Source organism: Salmo salar, unplaced genomic scaffold, assembly GCF_965601325.2.
Source record: "Salmo salar unplaced genomic scaffold, fSalSal1 ptg000378l, whole genome shotgun sequence".
NCBI classification, from domain to species: Eukaryota; Metazoa; Chordata; class Actinopteri; order Salmoniformes; family Salmonidae; genus Salmo; species Salmo salar.
This window is the reverse complement of record NW_027675366.1, coordinates 899,284-908,648: the sequence shown is the minus strand read 5'-3', so window position 1 is coordinate 908,648 and position 9,365 is coordinate 899,284. Positions and strand designations below refer to the sequence as shown.

General features: G+C 41.1%; 2 non-coding genes across 2 annotated transcripts; both read left to right on the top strand.

Annotated features, from left to right (window-relative positions):
- The first annotated feature begins 2,329 nt into the window (after positions 1 to 2,329).
- trnap-ugg (transfer RNA proline (anticodon UGG)) lies at positions 2,330 to 2,401 on the top strand. The gene has a single exon. It is a non-coding gene; the product is annotated as a tRNA-Pro (tRNA).
- Positions 2,402 to 6,569: 4,168 nt separating this feature from the next.
- trnaq-uug (transfer RNA glutamine (anticodon UUG)) lies at positions 6,570 to 6,641 on the top strand. The gene has a single exon. It is a non-coding gene; the product is annotated as a tRNA-Gln (tRNA).
- Positions 6,642 to 9,365: the final 2,724 nt, after the last annotated feature.

Here is a 9,365-nt window from a genome sequence, read left to right as displayed (position 1 = left end):
CTTTGATTCTCTTCATCAGATGTCACTTCCAGGTATCACAGGTCCATAACGAATGTAGTTTTGTTCAAAAAAGCTCATCATTTATGTCCAAAAATCTCCGTCTTGTTAGCACATGATCTAAGCCAGCCGGACTTCTCGTCATGAACGAGGGGAAAAAATATATTTACGTTCGTTCAAACATGTCAAACGTTGTATAGCATAAATCATTAGGGCCTTTTTTAACCAGAACATGAATAATATTCAAGGTGGACGAATGCATACTCTTTTATAGCGTATTGGAACGAGGGTACCCAACATGAACTCGCGCGCCAGGTGTCTAATGGGACATCATCGTTCCATGGCTCTTGTTCGGTCAGATCTCCCTCCAGAAGACTCAAAACACTTTGTAAAGGCTGGTGACATCTAGTGGAAGCAATAGGAAGTGCCAAAATATTCCTCAGCCCCTGTGTTTTTCAATGGGATAGGTTTAAAGGTAATACAACACATCAGGTTTCAACTTCCTGTCAGAAAATGTCTCAGGGTTTTGCCTGCCAAATGAGTTCTGTTATACTCACAGACACCATTCAAACAGTTTTAGAAACTTTAGAGTGTTTTCTATCCATATATAATAAGTATATGCATATTCTAGTTACTGGGTAGGATTAGTAACCAGATTAAATCGGGTACATTTTTTTATCCAGACGTGCAAATGCTGCCCCCTAGCCCTAACAGGTTAAGAAGACAGAATGTGAAAGACAGGGCAGATGAAATACAAAAGATTTGAACTGAAGCCTGGTCAACAGTTTGGAAGACTGCTATGCTCACAAGTATAGCACAAACACTCACATGAGGTTCAATCTTTCCAAGCACCATGGACAAGAACAATTGATATCCTCATTGTAATTGCCGCAGAAAGCAAAACAATTTTATTCTTGTCTAAGGCTCGTTGGTCTAGGGGTATGATTCTCGCTTTGGGTGCGAGAGGTCCCGGGTTCAAATCGCGGATGAGCCCTTTTGCAGATCTTTTAACAAGCTCAGACAGGCAGATCTCTGGCCACTGGTTGCAAACAGCCACCTCTTGGGCGCAGGACGAGGTGGCTGAATGGTTTAGGCGATGGACTGCGTATCTATTGTGATATTCACTAGTTGGCTCAATATCGCACTTCATTTAGAAAACCTGCAAAAACTAAGAGCAAATCTGACTTCCACTAACATGGACATTGATTCCAATGTAATACACTTGAAATGACACCCAGCCCCTAAACCTAGTGAATATCTCATGCTCTGCATTGGCTGGGAATCGAACCCTGGTCAACTGCTTGGAAGGCAGCTATGCTCACCACTATACCACCAATGCTATGTGAAGCTCTTAAGCAACATGGAGACATCGATTCATATCCTGACCGTCATTTTTGTGGAAAGTGAAAATTCTTTGACCAAACGGATCGTTGGTATAGTTGTACTATTATGGCTTAGGGTGCGAGAGGTCCCTGGTTAAAAAATCTATCATTTTAATCAGTACCTGTTACCTTCAGATTAGTCCCGTGACACTTGTGGAAAACGTAGGGCAAAACGGAGAACATTGTGACAAGTGGGGTCACATTAGTTTGTAGCCCAAAGATTTTGGATTCTACAAACAGATGTTTGCACATAGAGGGTTCCGACTTCAGACGAGTCCCCTGACACTTGTGGGGGACGTAGAGACAAATTGAGAACACCACCGTGTTCGTGAGGGTCTCCCCTTTCCAGGGAGTGGTCATACGATGTTGTAGGTCAAACGGTTCAGATGCTACAGATGTTTTTGTGAGAATACCGATTATTGGTATGTCTCATGGTTTGACAAACACCGCTCTAGCTCCACCACCATTTATTGCAGATGTGGAGTTGTAACATAAACAGTTACGGAGGCTTGAGACAGATACGACGCGTTTCAATCTCTCTAGTTGAAAACTGATCGATTTGAATGGGTATTTTTTACGTTCGTTTACTTTGATTCACGTACTGATGCATCAATCGACTCAAAATAAATGAGCTCCATTCTTTTTTAAGTTTTATTTTTTCATTTTCTCTTTTAAAATATTAATTGACCTCATTTTGCTCAATATTCATTTGTCAACACTCATCATCAGTTTGCTGTCGCGGCTTAAGAAGACAGAATGTGAAAGACACAGCAGATGAAATACAAAAGATTTGAACTGAAGCCTGGTCAATAGTTTGGAAGACTGCTATGCTCACAAGTATAGCACAAACACTCACATGAGGTTCAATCTTTCCAAGCACCATGGACAAGAACAATTGATATCCTCATTGTAATTGCCGCAGAAAGCAAAACAATTTTATTCTTGTCTAAGGCTCGTTGGTCTAGGGGTATGATTCTCGCTTTGGGTGCGAGAGGTCCCGGGTTCAAATCCCGGATGAGCCCTTTTGCAGATCTTTTAACAAGCTCAGACAGGCAGATCTCTGGCCACTGGTTGCAAACAGCCACCTCTTGGGCGCAGGACGAGGTGGCTGAATGGTTTAGGCGATGGACTGCGTATCTATTGTGATATTCACTAGTTGGCTCAATATCGCACTTCATTTAGAAAACCTGCAAAAACTAAGAGCAAATCTGACTTCCACTAACAAGGACATTGATTCCAATGTAATACACTTGAAATGACACCCAGCCCCTAAACCTAGTGAATATCTCATGCTCTGCATTGGCTGGGAATCGAACCCTGGTCAACTGCTTGGAAGGCAGCTATGCTCACCACTATACCACCAATGCTATGTGAAGCTCTTAAGCAACATGGAGACATCGATTCATATCCTGACCGTCATTTTTGTGGAAAGTGAAAATTCTTTGACCAAACGGATCGTTGGTATAGTTGTACTATTATGGCTTAGGGTGCGAGAGGTCCCTGGTTAAAAAATCTATCATTTTAATCAGTACCTGTTACCTTCAGATTAGTCCCGTGACACTTGTGGAAAACGTAGGGCAAAACGGAGAACATTGTGACAAGTGGGGTCACATTAGTTTGTAGCCCAAAGATTTTGGATTCTACAAACAGATGTTTGCACATAGAGGGTTCCGACTTCAGACGAGTCCCCTGACACTTGTGGGGGACGTAGAGACAAATTGAGAACACCACCGTGTTCGTGAGGGTCTCCCCTTTCCAGGGAGTGGTCATACGATGTTGTAGGTCAAACGGTTCAGATGCTACAGATGTTTTTGTGAGAATACCGATTATTGGTATGTCTCATGGTTTGACAAACACCGCTCTAGCTCCACCACCATTTATTGCAGATGTGGAGTTGTAACATAAACAGTTACAGAAGCTTGAGACAGATACGACGAGTTTCAATCTCTCTAGTTGAAAACTGATCGATTTGAATGGGTATTTTTTACGTTCGTTTACTTTGATTCACGTACTGATGCATCAATCGACTCAAAATAAATGAGCTCCATTCTTTTTGAAGTTTTATTTTTTCATTTTCTCTTTTAAAATATTAATTGACCTCATTTTGCTCAATATTCATTTGTCAACACTCATCATCAGTTTGCTGTCGCGGCTTAAGAAGACAGAATGTGAAAGACACAGCAGATGAAATACAAAAGATTTGAACTGAAGCCTGGTCAACAGTTTGGAAGACTGCTATGCTCACAAGTATAGCACAAACACTCACATGAGGTTCAATCTTTCCAAGCACCATGGACAAGAACAATTGATATCCTCATTGTAATTGCCGCAGAAAGCAAAACAATTTTATTCTTGTTTAAGGCTCGTTGGTCTAGGGGTATGATTCTCGCTTTGGGTGCGAGAGGTCCCGGGTTCAAATCCCGGATGAACCCTTTTGCAGATCTTTTAACAAGCTCAGACAGGCAGATCTCTGGCCACTGGTTGCAAACAGCCACCTCTTGGGCGCAGGACGAGGTGGCTGAATGGTTTAGGCGATGGATATTCACTAGTTGGCTCAATATCGCACTTCATTTAGAAAACCTGCAAAAACTAAGAGCAAATCTGACTTCCACTAACAAGGACATTGATTCCAATGTAATACACTTAAAATGACACCCAGCCCCTAAACCTAGTGAATATCTCATGCTCTTCATTGGCTGGGAATCGAACCCTGGTCAACTGCTTGGAAGGCAGCTATGCTCACCACTATACCACCAATGATATGTAAAGCTCTTAAGCAACATGGAGACATCGATTCATATCCTGACCGTCATTTTTGTGGAAAGTGAAAATTCTTTGACCAAACGGATCGTTGGTATAGTTGTACTATTATGGCTTAGGGTGCGAGAGGTCCCTGGTTAAAAAATCTATCATTTTAATCAGTACCTGTTACCTTCAGATTAGTCCCGTGACACTTGTGGAAAACGTAGGGCAAAACGGAGAACATTGTGACAAGTGGGGTCACATTAGTTTGTAGCCCAAAGATTTTGGATTCTACAAACAGATGTTTGCACATAGAGGGTTCCGACTTCAGACGAGTCCCCTGACACTTGTGGGGGACGTAGAGACAAATTGAGAACACCACCGTGTTCGTGAGGGTCTCCCCTTTCCAGGGAGTGGTCATACGATGTTGTAGGTCAAACGGTTCAGATGCTACATATGTTTTTGTGAGAATACCGATTATTGGTATGTCTCATTGTTTGACAAACACCGCTCTAGCTCCACCACCATTTATTGCAGATGTGGAGTTGTAACATAAACAGTTACGGAGGCTTGAGACAGATACGACGCGTTTCAATCTCTCTAGTTGAAAACTGATCGATTTGAATGGGTATTTTTTACGTTCGTTTACTTTGATTCACGTACTGATGCATCAATCGACTCAAAATAAATGAGCTCCATTCTTTTTTAAGTTTTATTTTTTCATTTTCTCTTTTAAAATATTAATTGACCTCATTTTGCTCAATATTCATTTGTCAACACTCATCATCAGTTTGCTGTCGCGGCTTAACCTCTATGGGCTAGGTGGGACGCTAGCGTGCCACCCGTGGTGCACTCCATCAACAGCAGGTGCATTTCAAGACCGGCAAATTTGAATCCAAATAAATGTCAAAATTCAAATTTTTCAAACATACAACTATTTTACACCCTTTGAAAGATAAACATCTCCTTAATCTAACCACGTTTTACGATTTCAAAAAGGTTTTACGGCGAAAGCATAAATTTAGAGTATGTTAGGACAGTACATTTACAAGAGTTGTGTGTAATGTTTTGTCAAGTCAAAGACAGGGTCACCAAAACCATAAAACCAGCTAAAATGATGCACTAACCTTTTACAATCTCCATCAGATGACACTCCTAGGACATTATGTTACACAATGCATGCATTTTTAGTTCTATCAAGTTCATATTTATATCCAAAAACAGCGTTTTACTATGGCATTGATGTTGAGGAAATCGTTTCCCTCCAATAACCGGCAGTCAAGTCAGCGTCACAAATTAAATAATTAAAATTAGAAAACATTGGTAAAATATTATATTGTCATTTAAAGAATTATAGATTTACATCTCTTGAACGCAATCAACTTGCCAGATTTAAAAATAACCTTACTGGGAAATCACACTTTGCAATAATCTGAGCACTGCGCCCAGAAAAATACGCGTTGCGATACAGACTAGACGTCATGTTGGGGAGATCTAAAATCGAAAATACTATGTAAATAATCCATTACCTTTGATTCTCTTCATCAGATGTCACTTCCAGGTATCACAGGTCCATAACGAATGTAGTTTTGTTCAAAAAAGCTCATCATTTATGTCCAAAAATCTCCGTCTTGTTAGCACATGATCTAAGCCAGCCGGACTTCTCGTCATGAACGAGGGGAAAAAATATATTTACGTTCGTTCAAACATGTCAAACGTTGTATAGCATAAATCATTAGGGCCTTTTTTAACCAGAACATGAATAATATTCAAGGTGGACGAATGCATACTCTTTTATAGCGTATTGGAACGAGGGTACCCAACATGAACTCGCGCGCCAGGTGTCTAATGGGACATCATCGTTCCATGGCTCTTGTTCGGTCAGATCTCCCTCCAGAAGACTCAAAACACTTTGTAAAGGCTGGTGACATCTAGTGGAAGCAATAGGAAGTGCCAAAATATTCCTCAGCCCCTGTGTTTTTCAATGGGATAGGTTTAAAGGTAATACAACACATCAGGTTTCAACTTCCTGTCAGAAAATGTCTCAGGGTTTTGCCTGCCAAATGAGTTCTGTTATACTCACAGACACCATTCAAACAGTTTTAGAAACTTTAGAGTGTTTTCTATCCATATATAATAAGTATATGCATATTCTAGTTACTGGGTAGGATTAGTAACCAGATTAAATCGGGTACATTTTTTTATCCAGACGTGCAAATGCTGCCCCCTAGCCCTAACAGGTTAAGAAGACAGAATGTGAAAGACACAGCAGATGAAATACAAAAGATTTGAACTGAAGCCTGGTCAACAGTTTGGAAGACTGCTATGCTCACAAGTATAGCACAAACACTCACATGAGGTTCAATCTTTCCAAGCACCATGGACAAGAACAATTGATATCCTCATTGTAATTGCCGCAGAAAGCAAAACAATTTTATTCTTGTCTAAGGCTCGTTGGTCTAGGGGTATGATTCTCGCTTTTGGTGCGAGAGGTCCCGGGTTCAAATCCCGGATGATCCCTTTTGCAGATCTTTTAACAAGCTCAGACAGGCAGATCTCTGGCCACTGGTTGCAAACAGCCACCTCTTGGGCGCAGGACGAGGTGGCTGAATGGTTTAGGCGATGGACTGCGTATCTATTGTGATATTCACTAGTTGGCTCAATATCGCACTTCATTTAGAAAACCTGCAAAAACTAAGAGCAAATCTGACTTCCACTAACAAGGACATTGATTCCAATGTAATACACTTAAAATGACACCCAGCCCCTAAACCTAGTGAATATCTCATGCTCTTCATTGGCTGGGAATCGAACCCTGGTCAACTGCTTGGAAGGCAGCTATGCTCACCACTATACCACCAATGATATGTAAAGCTCTTAAGCAACATGGAGACATCGATTCATATCCTGACCGTCATTTTTGTGGAAAGTGAAAATTCTTTGACCAAACGGATCGTTGGTATAGTTGTACTATTATGGCTTAGGGTGCGAGAGGTCCCTGGTTAAAAAATCTATCATTTTAATCAGTACCTGTTACCTTCAGATTAGTCCCGTGACACTTGTGGAAAACGTAGGGCAAAACGGAGAACATTGTGACAAGTGGGGTCACATTAGTTTGTAGCCCAAAGATTTTGGATTCTACAAACAGATGTTTGCACATAGAGGGTTCCGACTTCAGACGAGTCCCCTGACACTTGTGGGGGACGTAGAGACAAATTGAGAACACCACCGTGTTCGTGAGGGTCTCCCCTTTCCAGGGAGTGGTCATACGATGTTGTAGGTCAAACGGTTCAGATGCTACATATGTTTTTGTGAGAATACCGATTATTGGTATGTCTCATGGTTTGACAAACACCGCTCTAGCTCCACCACCATTTATTGCAGATGTGGAGTTGTAACATAAACAGTTACGGAGGCTTGAGACAGATACGACGCGTTTCAATCGCTCTAGTTGAAAACTGATCGATTTGAATGGGTATTTTTTACGTTCGTTTACTTTGATTCACGTACTGATGCATCAATCGACTCAAAATAAATGAGCTCCATTCTTTTTGAAGTTTTATTTTTTCATTTTCTCTTTTAAAATATTAATTGACCTCATTTTGCTCAATATTAATTTTCAACACTCATCATCAGTTTGCTGTCGCGGCTTAAGAAGACAGAATGTGAAAGACACAGCAGATGAAATACAAAAGATTTGAACTGAAGCCTGGTCAACAGTTTGGAAGACTGCTATGCTCACAAGTATAGCACAAACACTCACATGAGGTTCAATCTTTCCAAGCACCATGGACAAGAACAATTGATATCCTCATTGTAATTGCCGCAGAAAGCAAAACAATTTTATTCTTGTCTAAGGCTCGTTGGTCTAGGGGTATGATTCTCGCTTTGGGTGTGAGAGGTCCCGGGTTCAAATCCCGGATGAACCCTTTTGCAGATCTTTTAACAAGCTCAGACAGGCAGATCTCTGGCCACTGGTTGCAAACAGCCACCTCTTGGGCGCAGGACGAGGTGGCTGAATGGTTTAGGCGATGGATATTCACTAGTTGGCTCAATATCGCACTTCATTTAGAAAACCTGCAAAAACTAAGAGCAAATCTGACTTCCACTAACAAGGACATTGATTCCAATGTAATACACTTAAAATGACACCCAGCCCCTAAACCTAGTGAATATCTCATGCTCTTCATTGGCTGGGAATCGAACCCTGGTCAACTGCTTGGAAGGCAGCTATGCTCACCACTATACCACCAATGATATGTAAAGCTCTTAAGCAACATGGAGACATCGATTCATATCCTGACCGTCATTTTTGTGGAAAGTGAAAATTCTTTGACCAAACGGATCGTTGGTATAGTTGTACTATTATGGCTTAGGGTGCGAGAGGTCCCTGGTTAAAAAATCGATCATTTTAATCAGTACCTGTTACCTTCAGATTAGTCCCGTGACACTTGTGGAAAACGTAGGGCAAAACGGAGAACATTGTGACAAGTGGGGTCACATTAGTTTGTAGCCCAAAGATTTTGGATTCTACAAACAGATGTTTGCACATAGAGGGTTCCGACTTCAGACGAGTCCCCTGACACTTGTGGGGGACGTAGAGACAAATTGAGAACACCACCGTGTTCGTGAGGGTCTCCCCTTTCCAGGGAGTGGTCATACGATGTTGTAGGTCAAACGGTTCAGATGCTACATATGTTTTTGTGAGAATACCGATTATTGGTATGTCTCATGGTTTGACAAACACCGCTCTAGCTCCACCACCATTTATTGCAGATGTGGAGTTGTAACATAAACAGTTACGGAGGCTTGAGACAGATACGACGCGTTTCAATCGCTCTAGTTGAAAACTGATCGATTTGAATGGGTATTTTTTACGTTCGTTTACTTTGATTCACGTACTGATGCATCAATCGTCTCAAAATAAATGAGCTCCATTCTTTTTGAAGTTTTATTTTTTCATTTTCTCTTTTAAAATATTAATTGACCTCATTTTGCTCAATATTAATTTTCAACACTCATCATCAGTTTGCTGTCGCGGCTTAAGAAGACAGAATGTGAAAGACACAGCAGATGAAATACAAAAGATTTGAACTGAAGCCTGGTCAACAGTTTGGAAGACTGCTATGCTCACAAGTATAGCACAAACACTCACATGAGGTTCAATCTTTCCAAGCACCATGGACAAGAACAATTGATATCCTCATTGTAATTGCCGCAGAAAGCAAAACAATTTTATTCTTG